This window comes from Anser cygnoides, chromosome 9 (genome assembly GCF_040182565.1).
Source record: "Anser cygnoides isolate HZ-2024a breed goose chromosome 9, Taihu_goose_T2T_genome, whole genome shotgun sequence".
Taxonomy (NCBI): domain Eukaryota; kingdom Metazoa; phylum Chordata; class Aves; order Anseriformes; family Anatidae; genus Anser; species Anser cygnoides.
Window position 1 is genome coordinate 20824201 of NC_089881.1, and position 18091 is coordinate 20842291.

At 38.6% G+C, this 18091-nt stretch overlaps 1 protein-coding gene across 5 annotated transcripts in view; it reads right to left on the reverse strand.

Moving 5' to 3' along the window:
• Nucleotides 1-18091, reverse strand: part of NAALADL2 (N-acetylated alpha-linked acidic dipeptidase like 2) — a 439850-nt gene that overhangs the window by 392448 nt on the left and 29311 nt on the right. For all 5 annotated transcript variants that reach the window (XM_067001999.1, XM_067001993.1, XM_067001994.1 and 2 more), the window contains exon 2: nucleotides 9002-9060. The gene's annotated coding sequence lies outside the window, so the exon portion shown is untranslated. The remainder of the gene's footprint in view (nucleotides 1-9001; nucleotides 9061-18091) is intronic.

Here is an 18091-nt window from a genome sequence, read left to right on the forward strand (position 1 = left end):
ACAGACAGCCCAGAAGAGGCTTGCAGGACCTGCTTCCCACAGCAGGTAAAAAGGAACGGTTTCCATTCCACAGAGCGTACAGCATAAACCGATCTCGACATCACAGGACACTGTGAATGACGAATTGAGGATGAATGGGATGAATGTACGCTAAGCAACTTCAGGGTGTTTTATGATGTTGCCTATATTCTAGGTTAATATGAGATTTTTATACTAGCACGTTACTGCATCTGAGGCTACTAGAGTTATGCTGCAGCTTCTTTACCAGATTGCAGTATATTTCTTCACATTTCCTGTCTACTTTGAAATTTAAGCAAGCCCAGGGGAATACAGCCATTCGGTATTTGTGTTGATAGCTTAGCTGCTTTGCTGTCATGTCTCTCAAGAGAACTTGTTAGGTGTAATACCTCTAAGAAAAGGTTTAAGTAACAGTTTGTTCCAAGTCCCGAGAAAAGTAAAAATAATTTTAATTATGTTCTCATTTCAATACCAGACCATCTTCTTTACTATGACAACCAACTACATTCTGCATTGCAACAGATTTTGAAAAAAACAGAACAAAAAAAAAAAACACAACATCCCAGGCTCTTTAAGCTGGGAAGACAGTTTTATTTATTTAGCACTTGGTATCTGAAATGCCTAACATAAAGGAACTATAAAAAATATTTGAACAGGTACTTCTTATTGAAAAAGGGAACAGAAAAATCTGAAACATAGCTTGAAGACAAGTCATAAGAACGTTTGCATTTGTCAAGCTTCTCCTGATCCTTAGGTGTAGAAAAAACATGAATGAAAAACATTGGAGGGGGAGGAAGGTAGCATGCTTCTCACAAACTAATATTGCTGTTGAAAAGCTACAAAACTCATCTTTTATTGAAAAAATATTATAAAAATTACAGAACCACCAAACTATTTAAAACTAAAATGCCAAGGGCCACATTCCCTATTTTCTGCTGCCTCTACTTGGCACACTAGTTCTGCCCCCACCCTTTCCTATATTTCTACTAGTTGTGTCTCAACATGGACGTACTAGGCAGACTTGTTATATTTATCTTGAGGGGAAAGGAACTAACAGATAAATGAAGAACTGAACATAGAAACAAAAAGCAGAGAAGAGAATGGATTAAATACGCTTTAGGAAGCCCTGAAAGGAAATGGAAGGTACTTACTACTTACACTGTAAAGAAAGCAAGAGTACATGTACTTATTTTTGGCACAGCACTTTGTAAATGGGGGAGTGGGGCAAAGTGTCATCTTATGTTTTAAATGAAAAGTTCAAGAGTGATGCACCAAAAAATTGTCTTCCAGATGAGGTAAATCAAGCACATGAAATTATACTTCTGAAATCTAGCCTATCATTTTCTGAAAGATTCATCTTACAAGTGATGACTAAAACAGTGATAGTACCATCTAGGATAAAGGATCCTATTTATCTGAACATATCATACTTTACAAGCTGCATCTTAGATGTTATTTTTATAATAAATGTCACTCAGTCAACTCAAAGCAAATTCATAAGGTCTACAACAAATTCAGTGACTCCCAAGGTAGAGGGTTTTAAGAGGACAGCAGGCACAGCTGATTTCAATAAAAGGCACAGATGGACTTGGAGGAGTAGAGGTAAAAATAGGAATACTTAACCCTTGAGGAGAAGTTTCCAAAAACAATGCACCTGCCTACCCTCAAAAGTCCCTCGAGCCTGCCTCTAAACAATGCATTGAAACCTATGTCTTTTAAGTTCAACTTTCTGCAAGGGAGGGGAGCTGGAGGGTTGGGTTTTGTGTTTGTTTAAAAAATATTGAGTCATCACTTCTTGGTTATGGATTTCATTTTTGTGAAAATAAAATCATTGCAAAATATTTCTCTTTGGAAATGCACTCTTTTCAATAATGCATTGAGGTATCTTAAAGCAACTGAAGTGTTCATACTGCAACTGTGAAGTATTTTGCTTTGAGTAGTGCTGTATGTATACACATAAACTGAATCTCCACCAGGTAGATTCAGGACACTGCTGAAATCCATCAGAGCTTTGTCATTGACCACACCAAGATAAGGATGGTTTATTTCTATAGATATGAGCATATTATTTCTAATAAAAAAAAATCCACAGAACTGACAATACATTGTATAAAGCCTTAACTAAAGAGCTTTAACTGCAGTTTGATTTACTGGTCAGTGGTCAGTACTGCCAATCACTTAATGTCATTCCAACCTCACATTTTTGCTTGATCCTTCTTCCATTAAAAGAAATGTCAAAACTCTCCCATTAAGTTCATCTCCTTCACATGCTTTAAGGTAAAGGAAACACTTTTGAAGTCGGAGGTGCCATATCTAGAGTAATATAGTCTTAAAGAATAACTTATGGTCATGTAGATGTATAAACTTGCATATCGCCTTTGTATCATTCTTGAAGGTTAACAGTGAGGTTTCCCCCATTCAGATAATCATATAAAAATGTACAGAGCAAATTTTCTGGTGGGATGATAGTTTAATTTTAAGTTAACAAGCAACATATTCTGAACTGGATTCGAAGGTGAATGCCTATCCACCCTGGGAGCACTTTATCCATTCTTTCCCATGAGAACATCAGAACTGAAGTTAAAGTATTCAATGAAAACGTGTTAAAGTGTTCAATGGAAACAGTCCCCGTCTTTGCCTGGGACTGTTATTCGGCCCTGGAAAAGCACAAAGCAAACATTAAGTGACAGAGCTAAAAAGAATACCAGTATCACTGAAATATAGAGCATTGGGGGGAAAAAAAAGTCTTTCTTTTCTCCCCTAACCACTATTTCATTTTTAACCTGTGGGGATACAGAAGTAGCAAAAAATGAAGGACTTTTTTTTCCAATTTATTTTCTTCTTTGAGATGTCAGATTGCTCTCACACCTCTTTCCTGAACTATAGCAGGGTCAAAAGCACCTGCTTAGGCTTCCATAATTTAATGTTTTTCACATTAATATAAAAATAATGTAATCGTAGAATTATTTAGGTTGGAAAAGGCCTTTAAGATCATCAAATCCAACCACGATCGCGTACCTTGGCAGTTTTGAAAAACTGTTTTGCACACTACTCTAGACATTTATCAACTACTAAATCATGATTATGTTACACTGCTTAAACCAAAGGCCTGTTGCAGCGTAACACATAAGGGGGCACGTAACCTCCTAATAGGATCATGAAAGTACTGACTGAGAATGTCAGAGCTGGGGTTAAATTTAATGTTTACTTAATTGTACTTCTGATTTTTTTGTTGGGCAGTCCCAAGGTCTTTGCCATAGCAGATTAAAAGCTTAATGAACACTTGAAGTTTGTGTCACAAAAGGAACTGAAACAACAGAAACAAGATAAAACACTGTGTGGATTTTTGTGAAAGCAAAGCTTTGAGAATATTTTGGGAATATCCACCTCAGAAGAAGAAATGTTCAGAACTATCATCCTTCAAATTTACAGTACACAGCTATTGTTTTATTACGGAATCACAGAAGGGGTGAAGCTGGAAGGGAACCCTGGAGGTCATCAGGACCGGGTCCAGCTGGTTTTTGAAGATCTCCAAGGAGGAGACACCACAGCCTCTCTGGGTACTGTTCCAGTGCTCAGTCCCCCACACAGCACAGATGTGTTTCTTTACGTTTAGACATCACCTCCTGCATTCCAGTCTGTGCCCACTACCTCTTGCCCTGGCACCAGGCACCACTGCAAAGAGCCTGGCTCCATCCTCTTCACACCCTCCCTTCAGGTGGTTACAGACATGGGTAAGAACCCCCGAGCCTCCTCTACCCTAGACTGAACAGTCCCAGCTCTATCAGCCTCTCCTCACAGGAGAGGTGCTCCAGTCTCTTGACCACCTTGGTGGCCCTGAATTGGACTCTTTCCAGTATGGCTGTCTCTCTTGTACTGGGGGGCCCAGAACTGGGCACCGTGCTCCAGGTGCAGCCTCACCAAACCGAGCAGCGGGGAAGGATCACCTCCTGACCTACTGCGATACTTTGCCTAACACAGTCAAGAGTGCCATCAGTCTTCCTAGCAGCAAAGGCACATCGCTGATTCACGTTACTGGTTTGGATGCGAAAGCCCACCATCACCTGCAGTGAAAGATTCTTCTTGTGTTGGTACAAAAGTTTTCTAGTACTCTTCAATCCTCACGAGATGACATATATTTTGTGCAGTTTCTTTAAGGCAGAGTACATAAAATTAAAAAGTAGCATGGAACGTTATGATAAATACTTTCATTTCCAGTTTGCTACAAGCAAATTCACTAGAAGTATGAGTCTTTTAGGAGTTTTATAAAATAAATATACTGTTCTAGAAAAACTGTACTTTGCTTTACAGATTTGTTCATGGAAATACTATAGAACTATAAAAGTCATACACTATTGAACAGTCAGAAAAGATTAATTCAACCCTCTGCAGAATTAATATGCGATATTGAAGGATTACACTTGATCCTCTGATCACGTTATGATACCCTATGGAGAGGTTCAACTTTAACACAGCAGCATATCCCTGTTGATGAAAACACCGTTCAAATTGTGTCATTTTAGTATATATACAGTATAGTAGGTTGTCACAAACTACCTTCTGCAAGTTTGTTTTTTTAAAACAATTGTTAAAATCTGAATTACATCTGAATGTTAAAAATCAAGAACATTAATCCAAATTACTTCCCAAAACTGTGGAAAGACAAAAATAAGAAAATGCCCCTAACACACTGTGTGAGAATAGAGGCTTCCTTTATAGGAAGACTGTGTGTAAAATCTTGGCTCCACTGAACACCTGTTGGAATCAGCATAACCTGTTTCTAAAGCTACAGAAAAGTCACAGGAGTTGTGTTCAGCCACCATTAATCATAGCTAAAATTTCCAAAAGTGCCTAAGGACTTCTCTATCAAATAGAAGCATTACTATTAACTCAAATGCAATTCATTGATTTTCTTAGCATAATACAGGTCTATTTGCAAGCATACACACATTGGAACCAATTCTGAATGAAGTTTGAAACCATTTTGTTCTAGTAAATGCAAAATAAGCCCCAGCAGCAATTATCGTTATTTGTTGCTTAAACAAATACTATGATTTCATGGGGAAAAAAATTAAAATGCATTAGGCCCCGCTAACACTTTCGAGCATTGAAACTATTCCCAAGATGTTCTTGCTAAAATAATGACTCGAGGAGATTAGTCAAAGATGCTTTCCTCCAGTCCCGAATACATACTATGCATAGATGATCATCCTACGTACATATCAAGTCACTCTTTTGACTAAAGACTTGTGCTGACCTGTAGGTGCTGAAAATGAGCTTCCTCCCCACCTTTGCTCCTGCTGATTAAACAGCAATTAAACTATTTTACCATTAAGCTACTTCATGGTATTTTCCTGTACAGTTTTGGGGGTTTTCTGATAGTTGATCTTTGACCATCGTTAACACATTACAACTAGAGGAAACAGAGTAATCAATTAAGTGATTAGCTTTGCCCTATCCAGCCCCCTAAAATTACATGGTTCAGGCTTGACCACTGTATAACAAGAAATATGAGTAAGACTCGTTTTACCACATTATTCTTGTTTGAATAGTAAATGACCTACAACCAACTCATTCAGCCTTGGTCATGAAGAACTACAAATTATTAGCATTATCTTGGGGGCCACTTCTGCTCACATGTCCTTTCTGCTATGAATTCTCCTACACCACTTGAAGCAATGCTATTTACAAGCCATCTACACAAAACTGTTCAGAGGGAAACAGATTACAATTTATTTTTTTTAAACAGCTAAAAGACAGCAGCAGCACAAAGGGTTAGAAGCACCAAGAAGTCAATAGCACTCAGCCTCGGATATAAAGAGGTGAGGAACCATTTCTTTATTCAATAAGTGATATCACTGAAGTCAGCGGAGTAACAGCGCAAGTGAGAAGAGGTGCTGGAAACTGGCCTATTTTAAGAACCTGAGGATCCTTTCTCATTAAAATGGATCTTCTAAGAGTGAAATAGTAAGAAGCTCATGAATACTAACTCCTCCAAATCTCATCTTTTCCCACTTGACCAGGTTATCCTGCTTTATTTCTCCCCCACTTCAATTACATTTTCTTCTTATATATAAAAGACATCTTATGCCATGAAGTCATGCATTTGGGGATTGGGAAGGGTCTACAGTTCATCTCACCGAACTACGAGACCTGTGTGTCCCCATGACACAGAAATATACCATCTTCTTATTAATTTCAATAGGAAGAAGACATTTTTTGTATGAAAAGGGTTGCAAGAATATTCTTGGTTCAGATGCCAAACAAATCACTGCTGTCATCATGAACAGCAGAATCTAGTTACTGGACAAAAAAACAGTTAAACTGAACTTGTAATAGTTTCAACCTTTTAATTTACAGTGCAAGAACAGAAACTGATTCAGAGACACAGATCTCAGTTCAATTCCTTCTTCCCTCGCTCCTGACTGAAAATAAGTTTCCTGGAGGTTTGACTTTCCCTATGCTTATTCCCTACTTGCAAGTTTGCAGTGAACTAAATAAGCAGCTGTGGTGTTCATGGGCTTCTTTATCATCATCATATTTGTTATTTGATGAAGATCTTAGACAATCTCCCACTAAAGTTAGAATATAACTCGTGGTAATTTTGCTGCTCAGTACATTTCATCAGTTGCTTGTAGGGACATCCAGCAGTTGAGAGAAATCTTATGATTCAGGCCATTCCAGAAGGAATTCTCTATACATGCAATCAGCTGGAGTGCAGAGATCTACATATGCATAACTACACATCAGAATATGCCCAGCTTAATAGAAGAGGCTGAGATAAGTCAATGTCAGCAACATTATGAAGCTAAGTATCATTACTGCATGCAGAGATTTGCTGATGGTTAAGTCTGAGCTTCTGCAAATCTGCCTAATCATATTTAGCCAATACCTCGGTACTGTTTTGAGGCAGACTGGAAGTGCTCTAGATTTCTCTCAGCAGCATTGCTGTAGCCGTAAGTGCATGCTCATACAGATTTGAGATGCTACAGGCTTACATTTAGATTTACCTCAAAACAATTTCTTGTATTGTTGAAGTCAAATATATAGGGGAAAGAGGCTGGGGGATGTTTAGAGCTGACAATGCTGAGTTCTATTTCAGTTTTATCCAAGTTTTCCTTCCCTCTCTTTGTTTACAGTAACAGTAATAATTAATTACACAAACAGTCTTGAACTGTCTGTTCTATTCAATGAAATTATGTTATCAGTTTTTACACTGCCAGAACTCATTTTCTGTCTTTGTACTGGATTCAGATCTCAGATTTTATTCTAGCACAAACAGAAGAAAGGAAAAACAAGTCAAGGTTGGGCAGCCCGCTGCGGATAATGGGATATTAGAGATTGCCTTACAGAGCCTTGTCAAAAAGTTTGTACTAACACGTAAATAGGGAAGAGTCTGTCCAAAGTATGAATTAAGCATGTTCTCCAGTAGTTTTACTTATATTTTGAATTTTAGTTAAAAGAAAAAGCATTCGGAAAAGTTAATAGTTATTTTAAACTGTTTTAAATTTGTTTCAAAACAAATTCCACATTTTTTATTTTAATTAAGCCAAAAGGTAATATCAGAGCTGTAAAAGAGCTGTGAATGACTGATATCTGTAGTCTTCCATCTGAAGATCAAAACTTTCATGTTAAAAACACACAAGCATCCGACAAATGTGCATACACTAATGCAAAGAAATCATTGCTGTGTTAAAGGCAGAGCTAATGAGGCTACTTTACAATCCCAAATGAATAAGGAATAGAAAATAAATCTGCATAATGAGAAGGTAACTCCATCCACTGATTTAGTTTTCCCTTAAAGAGTCCAGTTCCTTCCTTTATTCCCTAGGAGTTTCCAGAGTACAACAGTGACAGCAGTGTGATGTTCTTCAGTTTTGTGGTTTTTTTTTAAGTCTTATTAGCAATTGTGATACGCTTCAATAACTTTAAAATATGCCATAAAGAGAAAAATAATGTGCACTGAAATGGAGACTTGCACTGTCTGGCAGATTGCAAAATATGCGTGAATCTCTTCTGAAGAATCCCTTCAGAAATATTCACCCAAAGCATTACATAACATATGCAGTGTGAATTTACTTTTTAAAGGTAATAGAAAGTAGCAAACTCTTCCTATTATCATTTGCAGGTTACATTTCTTACACAATTGCACTTTACTACTGAACATCACAGAAAACGCAAAGACGACCCAAAATTGCTCTTAAGAGTAGCAGCAGGCTTGTCATTAAAAACCTTTAACTCCTATCTGAAAGATCACAGGCAGTTCTATACATGTTAATATGGTTCTTTTTCATGGCAGTTTTAGTAAAACTCTGCATGTGTTTTTGAATGTTATCACAAAAAGGAAGTTCAAGCAGAAAATAAGACTTTTTTTTAAAAATCAAAAGTGACCAGTAATTTAGGTAGTTCACTGTATTTAAATTATCTCAAGTATTTCTTATAATGAAATTCCAACAGATATCCATTCTTATGCTAACACTTTTGTGTTTAAAGGGTTTATTGATAGTACTCATTACGTTTACTTTCCCTGCCAGCAAATACACAAAACAGCTTACCTTTCAATATGTTTACAAGCAGCAATATGTACTTTAATAGCTTTATAACGTACATTGAAAGAGTATGAAAAATTTTAAATAAAAATTAAGGAAAAAACTCAATCTACTTGGAAGCATATATTCTTTAGAAAAAAAATAAAATTGTAGGTATATGTATTTTATATGGATAGTACTGCTACACGCACATTTTGCCAAGTAATTACCATAAGTCACAGATATTTCTATGTAAAAGAAACTATGAAATAAAACCATTATGTTAGTAGAATTCTCAAGCGTGAATTGCGTTATGCAGCTTTAATATACATTCTCCAGGTAATTGGTAAGCATTTCTAGCATTTCATCCTTTCTAAGCACTGAAAAGGCAATATTATTTAACTGATACTGGTACACAAATGTTATCAAGAGGTCATAAAACCCAGGGAGCTTACCCCAGGTCAACAGAAAGAAGCCCAAAACCGAAGTTATTTCCAATGTCCAGACGAGAAATCTGAAAAAGAGAATAACAAAGGGTTTGTGACAAAGCTGACACACAGTACTCTGAAAGGAGCAAAATCAATTGTGACATTTTTCATTTATTTGTAAATGCCTCTTTGGCAGTATGCTCACTCAAAACGACAGCTGACTCTTATAGAATAGGGGAGGTGATGGTAAAATAGAGGAATCCTGACAGTTGCTTTAATGAGATTCTGTATTAGGACCACTCGAACACTTTCCTTCGACAAGGAGTATGCCCTTCACTTTCAATCTTCTATCCCCCAATGTGGAATGCATTAACCCTATGAAAAACTCTACTCAGCCTCCTCTAATCAGCATTACAGCTCTTCTTCCTACCTTCTTTGCTATCTCACTAACATTTATGTAGGTAAGCCCTCTCACAAGTTCTCATTTTACCTACAAACAAGTAGCACAGAGCAAAATTAAACTTCAACTGCAGAGTATTACGTCAAGGAAAGACTGGCAGCAGCATATGTGTAGTAGCACACGACTCCTGAAGCAGACCTTATTTGATATTAAGAGAGAAGGCAAGCCCCCTGAGCAGCCTTTCCCACCCCAGGAATTACACCACTAGTAGGGTTCAATGCAGGAGCCTCCAACGTTCACGTTTTCTCTATTGTGATGTGACAGGAAACTTGCCTTGCAAGTGCTGAGAATGCAGTTATTTTGGGAACAGAAGTGGAGGGAATGTAAATAATTGTAACAACGTGCAGCATTAAACCCAGTGTTTCAGGAAGAGGGCGCACGCTCGAGGACCTAACACAAGCACGGTTACTCTTGACATACCTCCACCCAAGTTGTTTCCTTCTCAAGCTTTCCACCTTTAACACTTCCCCCAGCTGAAACCTGCTTCGTAACACTACATGACACGCCACCTTTCAGGGGAACTACACGATGGCACTGAATCTCTCGTGGCAGCCTCATGTTTTGTAAAACAAAAAACAACCCCACTTCTCCTGAAATTGCTACGAAGAACTTAAATCCTCTTTTGCATGACGTAGACAAGTTCAAGTAGTAAAACACCATGAAGATTTCCACACTACTACTCAGCCTGCGTTTCATAAAACAATTCCACGTTACCCTCTGTGTGAAACCCTGAAAACTAAATCATGTTCTGGGAGATTACAATGACTTCATCCATTCCACAATCTGCTAGACTATCTGTCAACACAGACTGTACACAAAGATCCTTCATTTTTGAGAAAAATATAAAAAAGAAATAGTTCATCTTCCGGAGCTACAAAGCATTACCAAGCACTTTGTTTGACAACCATAACACAACCTCTGCAGTAATCCACACTCAAACACTTTCATTTGATGATGCAGGTGCTTCTAAAGAAGTCCAGAGCTTCTGAGTATGGAAGAGACTTCCAAGGAAAATATTTTTTGGTGCTGTCAGTTTGAGGATGCAGACTATAAGCATAACTTTGAAGTATTTTGCACAATTGTTCCCAGTATATAAGGTCTTTAAAAAAGCCTCGCCTGATAAAAGCAAGGACCCTGATTGACTTTCAACATCAGCTTATATTCTCTCTCAACAAAGATTCACTTTTCACTGAAACATTTTAAAATCAGCATAACAAAGCCCAGCACAACACTAAGTCACCTACTGAGCATATCAATCCCAGTTAACAAAAATAAAGTACACTTCAAAACAAGTTCTGTGGCACTTGATGATTAATGTCAGTCCTCATCAGTTAAAAGACCTTTCATATTTCATTCTTCGAAATATAGTGCTACTCCCAGCAACCTTTCACATTTGGATGGAAAGCAGAAAAGGCCAGATTCTGACCTCTGCTCCAGTGTGGGAGCACCAATGAAAAATAATGAAGTCAACAAGCATTTACTCTAGAAAGGGAAAAAAACCTTACTATTTAGCTCCAAGGAAGGCTGCTTTATAATTCAGACAGGTGATCGGGAGGCACAGCAGAGCAATAATGACTAACATCACATACTAGAGGGAGTATAAATTTTAATGATACCACTCATAAAACCCACGTTTTAAAGGTTACAAAACAGAAACAAGCTTACAAAGAAAACACATAAGTCATTCAAGGTGTCAGGTTCTTGCTCCTTAGCTATTTTAAGGAATTAACAACCTGCCCATCACTAAATAAACTAGAGTATGCTCTACCTATTTACACAGGACTGAAAAGGAGCGTACATTAGAGTTCAGCAAGCATACTCCACTATAACCTCTATTCTTATCAATAGAAGAGTCATCATCATTTATACCTTCACCAATGAGTTCATTAGTAAGACAAACAAAACCACTTAGCCAAATTCTCTTGCATCTAGACAAGATCAAGAGACTACACAAACAGCATTAAATAGACCGTGTAAATTACGCATGTTTTTCTTACCCAGACACATGAATACACTTCCTATTTGCTCATATGTATTTCGTTGTGTTCCCTTCACTTTCCATAACGGGACATTGACAACAATGAGCTAGATCGCTTGAATGTTTGGAGTCAGTAAATGTCAAGGGGACACATACAGGAACAGCGAAGTCCATTAAAACATGGGAGAGTTCACTTCATTTCAATCATGGTTTATCAACCTTACCTTGCAAGTTTTATTGCCTTGCATATAAAATTAAAGTTCACCCCCAAAACGGCTGCAAATTTCTCAAGGAGCTCAGGCAGGCTTCTGAGCAAGTCACAACACCTGAGCACCATACTCCTGATTATTTCCAGCACAAATTGACCCAATCTGTTCCCAACAGTGCTGGTAATGGTAGCTGTATTATAGCTCATATGCATCTGTTATTAAAGTCTGCTAAATCAAACACTAATTAAAGCTCCAATATGCAAACAGAAACAAATAACATCATTGCAAACCAAACAAAAACAAGTTAACCATCCTAACCCCCCTACCAAAAGCCAACACAACATTAATCCTACCTGCTCTTCGTTACCCAAACTCACTGTTCATTATTCATGGCTCACATGAATATTCAATGCTCCTTGTAGGATCCAATACAGAACTCTATCAGCATAAGGGCTCAAACCTCTGCTCTGTGCATGATGATTTGAAATACTAGCCTTTTATTCATCTTATCCTCTGTTTTGATGCACAAGAGCACTGCAACTTTTCTACCCTGCTCTCCATTCATACCAGAAAGATGAGGCAGAAACTGGGCCTTATCTCTTTATTACTTTAATTGGTGTGCGATTGCAACTGCATTTATTATTGTCCCTACACATAAGCTATCAATGCAGGACATTTTAAACAGCTGTCTATTAACATGGTGACTTAGGGCTAATAAGTCACTACTAGCACTGAACTTTAACACATTTAATACTTAAATCCCCAAGCCCTTTTTTGAGCTGCACTGGATGTCACAGAAATACCGCGTCACTTTGGCACCGCCGTTTCCCTGCCTGCCCTAGGACACGCGTGCCATCTCACCAGTCACAGCAGTGGTGTGCCAGCCACAGGCCCGCTGGAGGATGCTGAGTTGGAGCTCTTCTGCAAGAGATCCGCAGGCAGCTCTCCTCCCCAGCGCGCTTCTACCCGGGGCAACCTTCTCCTGGAAGCAGCATGCCGACAGCCAGGCTCGCTAAGCAAAAGCGTTCACCGCATACATAAGGCTTTTTGCATACTGGCTCAGATCAGACCATTAGCTTTTTTTTTTTTTTTTAAGAGTTAATTCAGCTTTAATATTAAGTTCTTAATATCCTTCAGTGTTTGAGCTGTTTAATGGATAACTCAAAGTTGACTTATTTTTTTTCCATAAGTAGACAAACAGTAAAAGACACTTCAGCAAGGTCACTTTGCCTTGCTGCAAAGCCTAACAGGGACATCAGATAAGGCCTCACCTAAAGTCCTTTCCTGTCAATGGGAGGATTTCCACTGGTTGAACTTTAATACCGAATGTAGATTTGGGATCAACCACACGATTACAAAGCTCTCACTGACAATACCCACTGGATTTAAAAAAAAAAAATGCATCTTCACATTTGATATTTCTGCATCCAATCACCAGTTACAAGAATTATTCAGCCTCTTAAGACTCTAGTGGTCAAAGAAAACTTTTTGGAAACCAAATACTATTTTCCTAATTTTAGAGTCTTTTCCTGTAACTCAGTGGCAATTGTATTTAAGTAAACTATTGTATGGCAGTATTATTTACCCAATCTTCTTTTTTGTCTTAAATGACTTCCTAAAGAAAACAAACACGAACAATGATCTCAGCATTTATATAGCAGTGAACTTCAGATACAGTAATTGTACTGCTGTGAGCTATGGCAACTTTCCCATGGGGGAAGAATGACCTGGTAATTCAAGAATGGCAAAGTCAAAAGTAAGGTAAGCTGGGGGAGGAAAAGGATTTCCCCCCAGGACGAGATAAATATAATTTCACACGGCAGTGTATATCTCTCTTAAGCCTCAGGTGGTTTTAAATTAATGAGATTAGTTCCAGCAGGCAGTGAAATCCCAGGATATAGGATTTAATATTTCAGCAGTTTTCACTTCATCCAGCAAGTACAGTGCAGTCAATCTTTGTGTCATTTTGTTATTGTCCTGGTCTGGGTCTCATTTTCAGACTCCAAGCCTGGCTAAAGCAACTCGTAACTTTGACTTGAAAACTTAAGCATCTTGTAAAGAGCGTGCTTAAAGTTTTAAAAGTGCAAAGAAAGGAAACAGACATCTGGAGGAAGTAATTTTTTTATTATTATTTTTAAACTTTTCAGGTATACTTTTATAGAATGCAATTTGATCTTGTAATGATGTATTTATTTATTTTAAATCAAGGTCACACACGTTTTATCCTGAGCACACAAAAAATGCAGTATGTATTGGTTGGAAGAAACACTGCTTTGTTAAAACTTAGTCCCTAGAAGATAGACATTAACACATTAGGATGACTGACTAGTTCAGTATGAATTATGCACTGAATGATTGCTACCTAGCTCAGTAACAACCAAAATGAGTTCCCATCCAGCAACCACCCACTAGACATACAAACTGGAGTTCCACTCCAGCCTGCTCACACAAACTGACCACTGCCCTTTCCTCTTCTCCAGCAAACCAAAATGTGCAGCCAGCACATCTGATGATCATATTAGTTTTAGGCTTCTCTCCAAGACAGACTGATTAAACTACAAATCGAGAAAGCACACAAAAATTTTTTTGTCAGGGTAATTTAACCTCAAAATACAAAACGAGATCTACTCAGAGGACTTCTAGTTTCACAGGAAAAGTGTTTGTTTTAGTTTTAGCTTACAAACTAGATTATAATAAAGAAAAACCACACCCACCCAGCCGTCGTTTTAAGTTTTTTGTTGATTTTGCTTTTACTCACAAGTCTATCTGTGAGAAAGTATTTTGTGCCAAAGCACCTCCCCACTGTCTTAATTCTTCATCCTCTATAGAGACGTTCTTCCTATTTCAGCTTCCGTCACTTCATATTAACCAGGTGTCTTTAGTTGCATCCAGAAAGTTCGATCATCTTTGTCAGAGAGGGAGTGTTTCATCATAGTCCATGGCAGGGAGAAGAGTGGCAAAAGCAAAGCAAAGGAGAACTGCTCAGAGCTGCACGATCCAATTCCTTTTCCTGTGGAACTGCTGGGCTAGAACCTCCCTGGTACAAAGCCGTACAGTCTAACTGAAGAAAGGCAATATCAGCACATGAATTGAGGGCACAGAGGCCAACACCTGACCACAAGTTAATTTCTGGCACAATTCAAAATTTTATAACCATTTGAACCTGATTTGCTGAACAAACAGCAAAGCATTCAGTATCCACCACTGCTTGGACTGGCTGTAACCTGGACAAACTTAGCTGTAGAGTTATGTGGATGCAACATGAAAGTGATAGTACAACACATTCTCCTACTATGAGCCCTAAATATTTGCTTACCTGAGAAGTAAATATACTTTTGCTCTTAAGCTAAGTCCAGTGAGTATTTCCAGATCTGCATAGAGTAAAGCATGCCATTTTCAATTAAATATAACATGCAAATATAATTTCCAACAATACGAAAATGAAGTACCAAGGTAATTGTTCTGGAAGTACTGCAATTATAAGTGTCATCAGAATGCATTATGCTTTCTGTTGACAAAAGATTATTCTGTAATGGGTCAGGAAACTCCTTTCACACACCTTAATAATCAGCACACAAGCTTCAAAAAGGAAGTCTATTTCAAAGCAGTTATGAATCTCTCCCATCATTTCTTTATCAGCCTCTGAAAATAACAGATCTAGCAGAAAAATACTTATAAAAGTATGACTGCAGGGTGAGTTACCTTAAAATATTTTTAAAAGAAAGCAAAACAACAAGAAAAGCCCACAAGTTTTAATGCAAGTTTTAAGGCTTGAAGGGTCAATAAAAACAATCTGAATCCCACACATCATTTAAGGTCTAGAATCCTTATAGACATACCTGCCACAAAAGATAGGCTTTAGAAATGTTAATAGTTGCACGATATTCTAGTGTATTTCTGCAGGAAAAAAAAAAAAAAACAATACAGCTTTGTGATTGCTTTACAATGTTAATCTGTGAAGTGGCCTTAATCTACTATATGAAAAAAAGGTCCAAATACTTGCCTTAACCTTACCTCTCTCCCTTTTGCATTGGTCAAGTCCATTTTTGCTACACGTAATTTCATGGCTAAGTGAATCATTGCACAAAAGTTCCCTTATAGAGCCTATTATCAGCATTTGGCTGAAGACAGCACAGAAGCATTAAGCTTCCTGGAAAGTGAAAGAGTCGAGCTCTTCCTTTTCACACCAGCAAGCAAAAATGGCCTGATGGTCAAAAGTGCCGGCTGCAGCCCCTCTTAGCAGGCAAAGAACTGCAATTTTGACAGCAAGTCATAAACTATGCGTGCCATCTCCTCCATCCACAAAGTGCTATGTACCCACATAGCCGGTCATATACAAGCAAGCACAAGAAAGCTGTGCCCTGTCATTTAATGCCTGTGGAGGGAATGCAGAACAAAAACCCTAAAACAATACTGGTGCCATAAAGGGAAGAGAGGGACAACCAGCCCAGCTCTGTCCTGGAGGATATGGGGAAGTAACCCTCACATCCAGCTACATACAAATACTTACTTACCTTCTCTATGCTTTCCTTGTTTCTTCTCCCTTGCATGCTGCCCTCTCAATATTCACATGGAACAAAAACTATTAAACAAAAACTATTACACTACAAATTTGACTAAAGGTATATGCTACAGGGAAAAGGGGAGGAATTTAATCTTCGCTAAGATTCCTTTATATTGCCATAGAAATAGTGGATAGGGTGTATATATGAGAGCACGTATACTTGTGCAGAAATATTGCAGGCAGAAACACTTTCCTGGATAAATGGAAGGCAGCCTTTGTACAAACAGGAAAAATATCCCAGAGTTCAGTCAAGGGTCTCCACTTTGCACATTAACATAATCCAACTGCTTTTCTGTCTAGCTCGGGACAGAACCTGCCTTGTCAGAGGCTGGCTGTTAGAGATCACGTAACACTAGATGACACCACTGAGGTATGCCAGAGAACAGCAATGCTAAAGCTTCTCTGCTTTGCTTGCATTGTAAATATCCTAAAGCCACACTACTTTGAGGAAGAAAAAAATAACATGGCAGTAAAACATTGAGTTTGAAGTCTCATATTCCCTGAAATTTTTGCTCCTAGGTCCAGAGGGCTGCACGCCACAGCTGCCTGGATATGTCAGGGAAGATTCAGCATCCTTCTGCTGCGGGAGCACGGCAGATGAACCCCGTGCACTAGACGGAGCTTTGTTTAGGAGAGAGTTGCTGGCGTGAGGCTGATGTATATGAACAAAGACAGGCTACAAAGTTGGAGGAAATATGGAAACTAAGATACAGTTTTGTGATATAAATAAGATAATGAAATGGACAGAGGTTGTCAAGAGAATTTTCACTTTCCTTTACGTTTACTAAAATAAGTATTGATTGATACATTCACAGTTTCATTGCGGTGAGCATTAGATTAGGGCTATTGGACTAACTCAATATGATGCATTGCATGACAGCTAGAAAAAATTAAACAGCTTAAGCTGCAATCTTGTCAGATCTGAGAAGCCAGGGAGGACGTGAGTGATCTGACAGGAAGCATCCACAGAGGGCTGGGAAGCACAGCTGGGAATTCAGCTCAAAGTCCTACTGAGCAAATGCCCAGCGGAGTCCGTTTGGGAGGCTGAGACTTAAACCCAGACTGCTGACCACTGGGACCATTAAAGATCGCCAGTGACACCTTTTGCAAGCTAATCCTCTCGTTCCTGAAAAGCACTCCAGTGACATTATTGGCAATTACAACACAGAACCCCACCGGCTTACACAGCTCATGCATGAGTGAAAATGAAGCTTTTGGAGAGTCCTTGAACATAGCTGCTCTGGTATTTTTATTACTTCACTGACAGGTAAGACCTCCATGGTTAGAGAACTGGGCAGTTACAAATAGGCTGCTCTGTCACCCTTCAGGTAAGGAAAGCCCTTCACTTTCCATCCCAAACCATCTCCACACTCCTCTTGGTACAACAGCCTTTCAGCAGCTGATTAGCAACCGACAGACAAAATTTGTGAACCACCAGGCCACAAAGTCTCCCTAGAACCGCTGTGTCCGCTCGGTGTATCAGGTTATTTTATACCCTTCACTGAACAGGACCACCGAACCTCACAACACAACAGCACGGGAGGTCCCACAGACCTCAAGCCTAGGAGGACGTTCCTCAAACTGATCCATCCCGTTTGAGGAAGAATGGAAGACGTTGAAATAGGTAACAGCGTGCCAATGCTCCGCAAGTGTTGTCGCAAGGCTTGCTGTGTAACATTAAGATGATTGGGTTGATTGTACTGGAGGGAATTAAGTGCTGCTACAGTTCACTAATGATTGTTACACCTCCGAATCCAGTAAAGCGCTTGGGTTATTTCACATGACTCCACTTAGGCTATGTCTTATGCATCAGTTTGTAGTAGGCTCACATTTTTTTAAGAAACACAGAAAACGTACAACAATCTCCTTTCTTTACCACTTACGCAAAAATCATCACATGCACATT